We start from the raw sequence: 13967 nt of genomic DNA on the forward strand, positions 1-13967 counted from the left end.
ATGTGTATGTTCCATTTGTGAAAATTTATTGAGCCATGCACTTGTGATTTGTACACTTTTCCATACATATGTTATACTTCTATGGAATGTAAAAGAATTTTTTTTAGATAAACCTTGCCCTGAATCATCTATATCAATGGTTCAGGAAAGATAGCTAAGTTATTCCCATAAATGTGTTGTGATGTAATTCATATCGCCTCTTAAAAAATTCCAAACTAGTCCTCACTGGTTTGAAAATTAATGACTTTTGCACTTGCATTCTTCCATGCTTCTTTTGGGTTTTTTTTGGCAATTCTCAGCAGAATGCTTCTGAATCCAACCTTCTCACAAATTACTGTGGTGTTAAAGGCATGTTTTTCTGGGCCTTATCCGTGATCTACGTTCTGAAAGGGTAAAGAGAAACCAGCTCTGCTTTCTCTGAATGATAACATAGGCATGCCTGTTTATGGAAGGAGAGAGCAGTAATTACTGTGCTGCTCTTTTGTTTACAGAAACCAAACTGAAATTCACCTATGTAAAACGTTCCTAGATTTGAGATGTAATAGATGTAAATGTAACTAATACAGCAGCGTATTATTGTTGTAGAAACCAGCACCACTTTCCTCTTTGGGAGTAAATTATCTTTCATGAGGCAAAAGTTCCTTAATACGTGACTGTGATAGAAATTGAGGTCTCAAGGACCTCGACCTTGACTGGTTCCAGGACTCCAGAGAGCAAAGGCAAAGTAGCTCTTCGTAAGAATAGGGGACGGGTGGATTTGTGGTTCTTTGGAGAAAGGGAAGATAGAGAGTGAAGCAAGTTCAGAAAAGATGAGAGGAAGTCTTTGGTGGTATGGAAGAATATTTTGAAAATGAACATACTATGTATTTCATTTCACTACTTGAATTAATCTGATATGAACCCTAACTCTAAACTCTACTGAGTCAATGGCTACCTTGTGTGAATGGAACCTGAAGACAGGCCTGAGTTTCTCATAAACATGTTATCAGAGAATCAGGGACCAGAATAAGAAGGAGCTCAGGAGGCAGAAGTGGCCTTGAGAAATGAGCTGGGTGTCTGCCGGCTATTTGGTTAAGTCTTTGACTTCCATGGAAATGCACAGGTCACGTAATCAGAAGGGAGGAAGAAGGGGGTTCAGGCAGGAGATCCAAGTGATAATTGCGTTCCATAAATGGACGCGTTATCTAGGGACTTCCCTGGTGGTCCAGTGGTTAAGACTCCACACTCCCAATGCAGGGGGCCTGGGTTTGATCCCTGGTCAGGGAATTAGATCCCATGTGCTGCAACTAAAAGATCCCACATGCCACAACTAAGACCTGGAGCAGTCAAATAAATAAATATTCTTTAAAAAGTGAGTTATCTAGAAATCATGCTTCTCACCACACTGCACGTGGAGTTTTGCTGTAATTTAAATATATACAACAGCTCAATGGTCCTCAACACTTTTGTAGAAGGGAGAGTTGTGCTTCCTTTCACAAAAGTAAATGATAGGAGAGTTTACAAAGTGCGCCACACCTTGTGCTAGGTGCCGGGGATACAGCAATGAACAAATCAGACATGGCCCGGCCCTGGCTTATGTTCTAGCAGAAGCAACAGAAATGAAGGAAATTACTACATAAGTGTTATGTCCTATTAAGGAAGTCAAGATCCTGTGAAAGTCTGTAATAGGAAGTGCAAACTTCACCTGGAAAAAAAAAAATCACAACATCTCAGGGAAGAAGATCAAGAAAGCAGACAATGTGCATCAGGTTGCCTTAAAGACCAAAATGAAATGGTATGAAAAGGTAGAGGTACTCGGGTGATCTAACAGCCCAGCGTGGTTCATCCCAATCCATCTTAGGTAGCTATTCAGTAACTTAATAACCATCACGGTCCCTTGTAGACAAGTCTACAAGGGATTTGTAGTGTTATATTTGACAAGTTAAAAATTGCTCTGGTGGATGGACCTAGAATCTGTCATACAGAGTGAAGTAAATCAGAAAGAGAAAAGCAAATACCATATGCTAACACATATATATGGAATCTAAAAAAATGGTACTGATGAACCTAGTGGTAGGGCAGGAATAAAGATGCAGACGTTGAGAACGGACTTGAGGACACAGGGGGAGAAGGGGAGGCTGGGACGTAGTGGACAGGAGCATTGACATATATACACTATCAAATGTAAAATGGATGACTAGTGGGAAGCTGCTGCATAGCACAGGGAGATCAGCTCGGTGCTTTGTGATGACCTAGAGGGGTGGGATAGGGAGGGTGGGAGGGAGGCTCAAGAGGGAGGGGATATGGGGATCTATGTATGCATATAGCTGATTCATTTTGTTGTACAGCAGAAAGTAATACAACGTTGTAAAGCAGTTATACTCCAGTAAAGATGTATAAAAAAATTGCTCTGAAGTTTTACAAATAAGTCTTTTGAGAACCTATTCAAGTCTTTAGTTTTTTTCTTTCTAGAAACAAAATGTTACTTAAAAAGGTGGTAAAGAGCTTCTGCCTGATTTAACTTGAAGGTCAAAGAAATAAAATACTGTTATTCTACACCTTAATCATCAAATCTTCTTATAAACCAATAAGGTAAATAAGATCTTTTTTTAAAAATAAATATAATATGTATGTTATATGTAATATATAGTAACTAGAGTTTAATACACAAGAGTTAATAATATAACTTTGATTCATGTAACCAAGAGAAGCTTGAAGTAGTTTTACCTATTGACCTAAACACATGAAGATAAAGTGGTTGATACAAAACTCCAGTGTAATTAGAATGGTTTTCATTCTGACTTTTATGCAATTAATTTGCTCATTTGTGCATTCAATATGCATCATAACTTTAGACAAAAATCCTGCTGAAGAAACAGCATATTGCCTTGGTGGAGGCGGGAAAAGCTTTTAGATACTATTGGGCACTAAGACTCTGCTTCTCAAAATGAATTCTTTTCCTTTATTTCTGGAAGGAAGACATTTTTCTTCTGTCTTTTAGAACGGAAGAAAGAATTCAAGTATACAATGCTAGGAAAGAAGGTAAGATTGAGGGATAAATTCTAAAGGGTCTGCTGAGCCTGGTAGGTTTATTCTGTTTCACCGCAGAGCAGCACTGTTTGTTTAGACCTCCTAAAAAACTGTTCAACTAATCTGTTGAATTCATGGTAAAATCACTGATTTGATCCATTACAGATATTATATTCATCACAGATTTTTACCCAAATAAATAACGGCCTATGGTAAGATCTTTGTAGAGTCCAAAAATTCCTTGATAGTCTCTAGAATCAATATAATGAGGTAATTGCGTTCATCACTGACTTATGTCTTCAAGCAAGAGCACCTCTGCCAACCAAATGCTGAGAGGAACAATGATATTAAAGAGTTTTTTCTTTTCTTTTCTTTGTAGGCTCTGTATTCCAAAAAATTTGGAGGACTAAGTAGGAGGTTCACGGTTTCTACTATTCTCTAGCCCAGGGTTTCTCAACGTTGGTACTACTAACCTTGTGACTCAAATAATTCTTTGTTGTTGTTGCTTTTTTATTACTTTGGTAGATTGATTGGCTTTCTTTGTTTTTTTAACTTTTGAATTTTATTTTATTTAGTTTTTATACAGTGGGTCCTTATTAGTCATCAGTTTAATACACATCAGTGTATACATGTCAATCCCAATCGCCCAATTCATCACACCCCCACACACACCCCCCCACCACTTTCCACCCTTGGTGTCCATACGTTTTTTCTCTACTTCTGTGTCTCAATTTCTGCTCTGCAAACCGGTTCATCTGTACCATTTTTCTAGGTTCCACCTATATGCGTTAATATATGATATTTGTTTTGCTCTTTCTGACTTACTTCACTCTGTATGACAGTCTCTAGATCCATCCACGTCTCTACAAATGACCCAATTTCGTTCCTTTTTATGGCTGAGTAATATTCCATTGTATATATGTACCACTTCTTCTTTACCCATTCATCTGTCGATGGGTATTTAGGTTGCTTCCATGACCTGGCTATTGTAAATAGTGCTGCAATGAACATTGGGGAGCATGTGTCTCTTAGGATTATGGTTTTCTCTGGGTATATGCCCAGTAGTGGGATTGCTGGATCATATGGTAATTCTATTTTTAGTTTTTTAAGGAACCTTCATACTGTTCTCCATAGTGGCTATATCAATTTACATTCCTACCAACAGTGCGAGAGGGTTCCCTTTTCTCCACACCCTCTCCAGCATTTGTTGTTTGTAGATTTTCTGATGATGCCCATTCTAACTGGTGTGAGGTGATACCTCATTGTAGTTTTGATTTGCGTTTCTCTAATAATTAGTGACGTTGAGCAGCTTTTCATGGGCTTATTGGCCATCTGTATGTCTTCTTTGGAGAAATGTCTATTTAGGTCTTCTGCCCATTTTTGGATTGGGTTGTTTGTTTTTCTAATATTGAGCTGCATGAGCTGTTTATATATTTTGGAGATTAATCCTTTGTCCATTGATTCATTTGCAAACATTTTCTCCCATTCTGAGGGTTGTCTTTTCCTCTTGTTTATGGTTCCGTTTGCTGTGCAAAAGCTTTGAAGTTTCATTAGGTCCCATTTGTTTATTTTTATTTCCGTTACTCTAAGAGGTGGATCAAAAAAGATCTTGCTGTGATTTATGTCAAAGAGTGTTCATCCTATGTTTTCCTCTAAGAGTTTTATAGTGTCCGGGCTTACATTTAGGTCTCGAATCCATTTTGAGTTTATTTTTGTGAATGGTGTTAGGGAGTGTTCTAATTTCATTCTTTTACATGTAGCTGTCCAGTTTTCCCAGCACCACTTATTGAAGAGACTGTCTTTTCTCCATTGTATATCCTTGCCTCCTTTGTCATAGATTAATTGACCATAGGTGCATGGGTTTATCTCTGGGCTTTCTATCTTGTTCCATTGATCTATGTTTCTGTTTTTGTGCCAGTACCATATTGCCTTAATTACTGTAGCTTTGTAGTATAGTCTGAAGTCAGGGAGGCTGATTCCTCCCGCTCCACTTTTTTCCCTCAAGACTGCTTTGGTTATTCGGGGTCTTTTGTGTCTCCATACAAATTTTAGGATTTTTTTGTTCTATTTCCGTAAAAACTGCCATTGGTACTTTGATAGGGATTGCATTGAATCTGTAGATTGCTTTGGGTAGTATAGTCATTTTCACAATGTTGATTCTTCCAATCCAAGAACATTGTATATCTCTCCATCTGTTTGTATCATCTTTAATTTCTTTCATCAGTGTCTTATAGCTTTCTGCATAGAGGTCTTCTGTCTCCTTAGGCAGGTTTATTCCTAGGTATTTTATTTTTTTTGTTGCAATGGTAAAAGGGAGTGTTTCCTTGATTTCTCTTTCAGATTTTTCATCATTAGTATATAGGAATGCAAGAGATTTCTGTTCATTAATTTTGTATCCTGCTACTTTACCAAATTCATTGATTAGCTCGAGTAGTATTCTGGAGGCATCTTTAGGATTCTCTATGTATAGTGTCATGTCATCTGCAAACAGTGACAGCTTTACTTCTTCTTTTCCAATTTGTATTCCTTTTATTTCTTTTTCTTCTCTGATTGCCATGGCTAGGACTTCTAAAACTCTGTTGAATAATAGTGGTGAGAGTGGACATCCTTGTCTTGTTCCTGATCTTAGAGGAAATGCTTTCAGTTTTTCACCATTGAGAATGATGTTTGCTGTGGGTTTGTTGTATATGGCCTTTATTATGTTGAGGGAGGTTCCCTCTGTGCCCACTTTCTGGAGAGTTTTTATCATAAATGGGTGTTGCATTTTGTCAAAAGCTTTTTCTGCATCTATTGAGAAGATCATATGTGTTTTTTTTCCAATTTGTTAATATGGTTTATGACATTGATTGATTTACTTATATTGAAGAATCCTTGCATCCGTGGGATAAATCCCACTTGATCATGGTGTATGATCCTTTTAATGTGTTGTTGGATTCTGTTTGCTAGTATTTTATTAAGGATTTTTGCATCTATATTCATGAGTGATATTGGTCTGTAATATTCTTTTTTTGTAGTATCTTTGTCTGGTTTTCATATCAGGGTGATGATGGCCTCATAGAGTGAGTTTGGGAGCGTTCCTTCCTCTGCAATTTTCTGGAAGTGTTTGAGAAGGATGGGTGTTAGCTCTTCTCTAAATGTTTGATAGAATCCACCTGTGAAGCCATCTGGTCCCGGTCTTTTGTTTGTTGGAAGATTTTTAATCACAGTTTCAATTTAATTACTTGTGATTGGTCTGTTCATATTTTCTCTTTCTTCCTGGTTCAGTCTTGGAAGGTTATACCTTTCTAAGAATTTGTCCATTTCTTCCAGGTTGTCCATTTTATTGGCATAGAGTTGCTTGTAGTAGTCTCTTACGATGCTTTGTATTTCTGCAGTGTCTGTTGTAACTCCTCCTTTTTCATTTCTAATTTTATTTGAGTCCTCTCCCTCTTTTTCTTGATGAGTCTGGCCAATGGTTTTTCAATTTTGTTTATCTTCTCAAAGAACCAACTTTTAGTTTTATTGATCTTTGCTATTGTTTTTTTTTTTGTTTCTATTTCATTTATTTCTGCTTTGATCTTTATTATTTCTTTCCTTCTGCTAACTCTGGGTTTTGTTTATTGTTCTTTCTCTAGTTCCTTTAGGTGTAAGTTTAGATTGCTTACTTGAGATTTTTCTTGTTTCTTGATGTAGGCTTGTATAGCTATAAACTTCCCTCTTAGAACAGCTTTTGCTGCATCCCATAGGTTTTGGATCATCGTGTTTTCACTGTCATTTATCTCTAGGTATTTTTTGATTTCCTCTTTGATTTCTTCAGTGATCTCTTGGTTATTTAGTAACATACTGTGTAGCCTCCATGTGTTTGTGTTTTTTCCCCTGAAATTCATTTCTAATCTCATAGTGTTGTGGTCAGAAAAGATGCTGGATATGATTTCAATTTTCTTAAATTTACTGAGGCTTGATTTGTGACTCAAGATGTGATCTATCCTGGAGAATGTTCCGTGCGCGCTTGAGAAGAAAGTGTAATCTGCTGTTTTTGGATGGAATGTCCTATAAAAATCAATTAAATCTATCTGGTCTATTGTGTCATTTAAGGCTTCTGTTTCCTTATTAATTTTCATTTTGGATGATCTGTCCATTGGTGTAAGTGAGGTGTTAAAATCCCCCACTATTATTGTGTTACTGTCGATTTCCTCTTTTATAGCTGTTAGCAGTTGCCTTATGTATTGAGGTGCTCCCATGTTGGGTGCATATATATTTATAATTGTTATAGCTTCTTCTTGGATTGATCCCATGATCATTATGTAGTGTCCTTCCTTGTCTCTTGTAACATTCTTTATTTTAAAGTCTATTTTATCTGATATGAGTATTGCTACTCCAGCTTTCTTTTGATTTCCATTTGCATGGAATATCTTTTTCCATCCCCTCACTTTCAGTCTGTATGTGTCCCTAGGTCTGAAGTGGGTCTCTTGTCGACAGCATATATATGGGTCTTGATTTTGTATCCATTCAGCAAGCCTTTGTCTTTTGGTTGGAGCATTTAATCCATTCACGTTTAAGGTAATTATCAATATGTATGTTCCTATGACCATTTTCTTAATTGTTTTGGATTTGTTTTTGTAGGTCCTTTTCTTGCTTGTGTTTCCCAGTTAGAGAAGTTCCTTTAGCAATTGTTGTAAAGGTGGTTTGGTGGTGCTGAACTCTCTTAGCTTTTGCTTGTCTTTTGTAAAGCATTTGATTTCTCCATCGAATCTGAATGAGATCCTTGCCAGGTAGAGTAATCTTGGTTGTACGTTCTTCCCTTTCATCACTCTAAGTATATCATGCCACACCCTTCTGGCTTGTAGAGTTTCTGCTGAGAAATCAGCTTTTAACCTTATGGGAGTTCCCTTGTATGTTATTTGTCGCTTTTCCCTTGCTGCTTTCAATAATTTTTCTTTGTCTTTAATTTTTGCCAGTTTGATTTCTATGTGTCTCAGCGTGTTTCTCCTTGGGTTTATCCTGTATGGGACTCTCTAGCCCTGCCTGGACTTGGGTGGCTCTTTCCTTCCCCATGTTAGGGAAGTTTTCGACTATAATCTCTTCAAATATTTTCTTGGCTCCTTTCTCTCTCTCTTCTCCATCTGCGACCCCTATAATGTGAATGTTGCTGCATTTAATGTTGTCCTAGAGGTCTCTTGGGCTGTCTTCATTTCTTTTCATTCTTTTATCTTTATTCTGTTCCGCAGCAGTGAATTCCACCATTCTGTCTTCCAGGTCATTTATCCGTTCTTCTGCCTCAGTTATTCTGCTATTGATTCCTTCTAGTGTATTTTTCATTACAGTTACTGTATTGTTCATCTCTGTTTGTTTCTTCTTTAATTCTTCTAGGTCTTTGTTAAACATTTCTTGCATCTTCTCCATCTTCGCCTCCATTCTTTTTCCGAGGTCCTGGATCATCTTCACTATCATTCTTCTGAATTTTTTTTCTGGAAAGTTGCCTTTCTCCACTTCATTTAGTTGTTTTTCTAGGGTTTTATCTTCTTCCTTCATCTAGTACGTAGCCCTCTGCCTTTTCATGTTGTCTGTCTTTCTGTGAATGTGGTTTTTGTTCCACAGGCTACAGGATTGTAGTTCTTCTTGCTTTTGCTGTCTGCCCTCTGGTGGATGAGGCTATCTCAGAGGCTTGTGCAAGTTTCCTGATGGGAGGGACTGGTGGTGGGTAGAGCTGGGTGTTGCTCTGGTAGGCAGAGCTCAGTAAAACTTTAATCCGCTTGACTGCTGATGGCTGGGCTGGGTTCCCTCCCTGTTGGTTTTTTGGCGTGAGGCGACCCAACACTGGAGCCTACCTGGGCTCTTTGGTGGGGCTAATGGCGGACTCTGGGAGGGCTCACGCCAAGGAGTACTTCCTGGAACTTCTGCTGCCAGTGTCCTTGTCCCCATGGTGAGCCACAGCCACCGCCCGCCTCTGCAGTAGACCCTCCAGCACTAGCGGGTAGGTCTGGTTCAGTCTCCCCTGGGGTCACTGCTCCTTCCCCTGGGTCCCAATGCGCACACTACTTTGTGTGTGCCCTCCAAGGGTGGAGTCTCTGTTTCCCCCAATCTTGTCAAAGTCCTTCAATCAAATCCCACTAGCCTTCAAAGTCTGATTCTCTAGGAATTCCTCCTCCCGTTGCCAGACCCCCCGGTTGGGAACCTGATGTGGGGCTCAGAACCTTCACTCCAGTGGGTGGGCTTCTGTAGTATAAGTGTTCTCCAGTCTGTGAGTCACCCACCCAGCAGTTATGGGATTTGATTTTACTGTGATTGCGCCCCTCCTACTGTCTCATTGTGGTTTCTCTGTTGTGTTTGGATGTGGGGTATCTTTTTTGGTGAGTTCCAGTGTCTTCCTTTCATTGATTGTCCAGCAGCTGGTTGTGATTCTGGTGTTCTCGCAAGAGAGAGTGAGAGCACGTCTTTCTACTCCGCGGTCTTGGTTCCTAATCTCTGGTAAATAAGATCTTTAACATTAATAAGTCTATGTGTTTAAAGAGCTAAAAATATAACAGTACAATGGGAGATTTTTCCCATTAGAATGGTAATATTTAGAAATACCAAAAGTAACCAATCATAGCAAAATAATGTTGAAAGAGGAACACTTGCAGAGAATTTAAATCAGTACTTTTTGAGAGGAAGAATCTATAGAAAAAAATTAACTTGCATGTATCCTTTCATGCAACAATTTTATTTCTAGGATACTATGCTCAGATTTATTTTCACATTTGCATACAGATATGTATATAAAAATACTCTTATATTGTAGCATTTTTGTAATTGTTAAAAATGGAAAAACCGAACGTCTAATAGTGGAGAAAAGGTTACATTAATCCCCAAGGATTCTTCCTGTGAGAACAGTGCAGTCTTTCCAAAGAACAGAGCATTTCTAAGATATCATATTAACTGGAAAGAGTTTAAATGCCAGAACTTTGTATAATCTATGCACCTATCTTTCTATTTTCTGGTCCTCCTCATATTCAAAGAATCTGCAGATTATATGAATATGTACTGTGTATTCTGTATCTATATATGTGTGTGTGTATCTGTGTACTTTTTTCACACCACAAAAAAGCTTAGAAGGATGGGTAGTCAGGGTTGCAAAAATCAGATGATATTTATGCTTTTCCACCTACGTATTTTGATAAAGTTTTTTGAATGAGAATGTATTCATGATTTATCCTTTAATTAAAAAGAAATAAAAAGAAAAAATGTGACCTTCTGCTTCCCCTGGTTGTTTTCACCTGCCTCAGGGTGTAACAGCACAGTCCTGTTTGTATGGGGTCATTCCGTCCAGAGAGCAGAGGCTGTTTTTTGTTTTTCACTACTTATCCTGTGCCAAGCACCTAATAAGGGCTCAGTGGATCCTTGGGGACTGGAGCAGTGACTTCTTAGCATAGAATACATATTTCAAAGATATAAGGAAATCCAGGAACAACCTACATGTCCATCAGTTGAGAACAGATAGAATATAAAGCATAGTTTATCCAAATACCCAAAGAGAGAATAGCGTGCAGCTATTAGAAACTGTTTTATAAGAACAGTGAATAATCTGGTAATATGTTCAGACTATATTGCTCCTAGGGGCTTCCCTGGTGGCGCAGTGGTTGAGAGTCCGCCTGCCGATGCAGGGGACACGGATTCGTGCCCCGGTCCGGGAAGATCCCACATGCCGCGGAGCGGCTGGGCCCGTGAGCCATGGCCACTGAACCTGCGCGTCAGGAGCCTGTGCTCCGCAACGGGAGAGGCCACAACAGTGAGAGGTCCGCGTAATGCAAAAAAAAAAAAAAAGAAGAAAGAAATGGAAGCTCCTAGATGCAGTGTACAGCTGGAACTCAGGTTAGGAACTGAAAGACAGAATCTTCCCTTTCCCCCATCCCACCAGTTACCCATAAATGTTCTCCCCGTGGAGAATGCCAACAGGAGCACTTTCAGCCTTTTCAGGAGGAAAAGCCTCTGTTCTGTCTTCTGAGTGTAATGAAGAGTCTGACTCCACTTTTTAATGCTTGACTGCTGTTGGCTTTTAAGTCTCAATCTTCCCTTTTCCCCTTCTGTCCCACATCTGAACAGGGTGATGAGAAAGCCTGGTGTTCCCTCCTTTGGGGCCAGTGGAAGATTCAAACCATGCAAGCCCCTGTCCACACAGGGGAGCCCTCACTCCAGCTCACCCCTTGGTCACATTAACAAGCCAAGCCAGTCCCTTTTTCCTGCACTCTCAAGTTCATTTTCAGATCAGCCTGGGATCATCCTCTGCTCTCCCCAGAAAACTTAATTCTGTGGGTAAGAAATCTTCTCATACCTTCTTAATGTGCATGGGGCCATCAGTCTCTACATCGAAACCAAATTTGGAAAGAGGGTCCATCCTGTCTCTGCAGAGTGGCTACCACACTGAACTTGGCATCCATCTACACTCTGAACTGTGAGTGTGGGGTCTGGACTTTGCAAACCATATCTCGCCTTTGCCACTTCTCCTCCCATTAGGCTCTAGAAACAGCATTGGTCTGAGGAGGCACTTATTGCTTCTGGATTACTTACTTTTCTCATTAGCCTAGCTCTAGCAATGACCCCTCACCCAAGTAATGGCAAAGTTCTAGCTTCCGTATTTTCCCCACACAGAGCCAGTTTCATCATGTACCCTGAGAAAGACCAGCTCCAGCCAGACTCTGTTCTTCTTGGAGATCTGAGTCATAGCTCTAGAAGCTCCGTCTCCACGCTCCTGATATCCCAGTACCTGCTGGCCAGAACCTGCAAGATCGCTCCTCTCTGCTCCTAGGATGTGATAATCTCAGCCTCTTCTCTTTATTCTTCCCACTCTAGTACCTGCTTCCTAAAGTTACTTTTTTGTTGCCTTATTTATTTACTTACTTATTTACCTAGTTTTACTTTTTATTTCTCCAATTCCCGCTATTAAATCTCTCTGTTAAAATGATTAGTATGGTTTCTGTTTTCCTGATTTGATCCTTCCTGATACAAACTGAAATTTGCACTGGTGGGAGAGGCTGTTTTGTGTGAAACTTTGGAAGTAGGCAGTCACCTTTCTCTGCCTCACAGATTTTGAAGAAGAGCTTGGGTTTCTCTTTGGTTTACCTGATTTCAAGTCTAAGAACACCTGGAGATAGGCTTAGGCTCAGCCTCCTATAGACGAGCCCATAGTCCCACTATTCACCCTTTTCCTCAGCTGTCCGTTCTTTTTTGTGAGGCAGATACCATTTTCCAGGCAGCTAGCGAGGCGAGCACAGTCAAATGCAATTCTCCCCACAGTAGATAACAGGGTTGGTGGACAGGTTATAGGAGGACCCCTCTTCAATTCTGCCTTATAGAGGAGCCCCACATGTTAAAAATTATTCTCTATTACTACTAGCTCCATATTTTACCTCCTGTGCTTCTTCCCAATGTTTGTTATAACCTGGAAAGAAAGGACATTGAATGAGTGGTGCCCTTAATTTCCAAAAGAAAAATGAATAGTAAAAATCAAACAGAGAGAGACTAGAATAGTATTCCCCCAAATACATGGAATGACTGTTATCTCTGGGTGATTTTTATAATTCTTCTTTCTCTTTTATATCTCTCTACATTTCATTTATAGTGAATTTGCATTGTATTTCTGCCAAAGAAAATTATTTAAAAATTCAAAAATGAGAAGAAATTAAATCTAGATAGAAATTACACTATGGGAGGAAAACTTGAGCTCTCAAAACCATGAAATTTATAATCAAGTTATGTTGCCTCAACCATGCCCCCAGTTTCTTGTGTATCCTCCTGGCTGTGAGGAGAAAGAATGGTACAAGAAGAAATTAACCAAAGCAAAGGCATGTAAAGCACTCCTTTAAGAAGCGTAAGGAAAGGAAAATGATCAGGTAGGGGATGGAAGGAGATGTGCCCTGGAGAAATGAGGGGTAAAGAGGAGGAAAGAAAAAGCACAGAGTCGACCCACAGTGGCGCCTTATCCACCACCATCTATGGAGATTTCCTCAGAAAAGGAGGTTGGCTCTTGGCCTCAGCTGACAGCGTCTCCAACTTTGCTCCCATGTCAGACATCTGTCAGCACTTTGTGAGGACCACTGGAAATCAAGGCCATTCGCAGTTTGTCTTGGACCTTCTTAGGTCTTCCCACCCTTACTAGCTACTGAAAAGGAAAGGGGAAAATGTTATAAAGTTTCTCTAGCCACTGTGAGAATAGCCAAAAAGAGAAAAGGGAACAGGACAGCATTAACAAAGGAGGCGTGTTACCAGGACCGCTCACTGTCAAAGTCTCCATTCATTCATTCTCCAAATATTTATTGAGAATAACTGCATGCCAAGCATTGCAGTAAGCACCAGCGATACATCGTTGATGCTAACCTGAGCTGTAGCCATTCTTTATCTCTCTGCATGTTCTTCCCCCAGACAAACCACAGCTCCCAGGACTTCAGCCCGCTTCCACCTCCTCTAAAGAGGTTCCCTTTCCCCTGAGAGCGGAAGGTAGATTGTACCTAACATGTGCTTAGATATCTCAGAAAGGGGAAGCAAGACAAGGACGTGCGTCTCCAATTTCCTACTCCAAAAGGGGCAGAGATCTGAGCAGCAGTGCTTTCACTTGTTTTTTCAGTTGACTCTGAAACTTTCTCCAGCCTCAAGGTCGAATATGTAAATTAGGTGTCACTTTTCAAAAATACATCAATACATACCTGATTTTCACATGTTAATGCCTTTGCCCATGCTGTTTTGCTCTGAATTTTCCTCTTTCATTTTTCTATTTGTTGGAAAGCTCCTAGTCAATTTGCATTTATTTTTCTTATGAAATATTCTATATTATGTGTATATATATATAAATATATCTAATGCATGTAGATAGATGATAGATAGATAGGTAGGAACAAAGAACTATGTATACTCCATCCAGCTTCAGAAATACTTTACAGAACCTTTGAAGCTGCCTATATGCCTTTTCCTATGTGTATTTCATTATCTGTCTCTCTCCCAACCTC

At 39.5% G+C, this 13967-nt stretch overlaps 1 long non-coding RNA gene across 1 annotated transcript; it reads left to right on the forward strand.

The window, feature by feature from the left end:
* Nucleotides 1-11184: 11184 nt before the first annotated feature.
* Nucleotides 11185-11929, forward strand: LOC137227514 (uncharacterized). The gene is made up of 2 exons (XR_010944878.1): nucleotides 11185-11419; nucleotides 11617-11929. It is a non-coding gene; the product is annotated as an uncharacterized lncRNA (long non-coding RNA).
* Nucleotides 11930-13967: the final 2038 nt, after the last annotated feature.

The sequence above is a fragment of the Pseudorca crassidens genome, chromosome 7 (genome assembly GCF_039906515.1).
Source record: "Pseudorca crassidens isolate mPseCra1 chromosome 7, mPseCra1.hap1, whole genome shotgun sequence".
Classification (NCBI taxonomy): Eukaryota; Metazoa; Chordata; class Mammalia; order Artiodactyla; family Delphinidae; genus Pseudorca; species Pseudorca crassidens.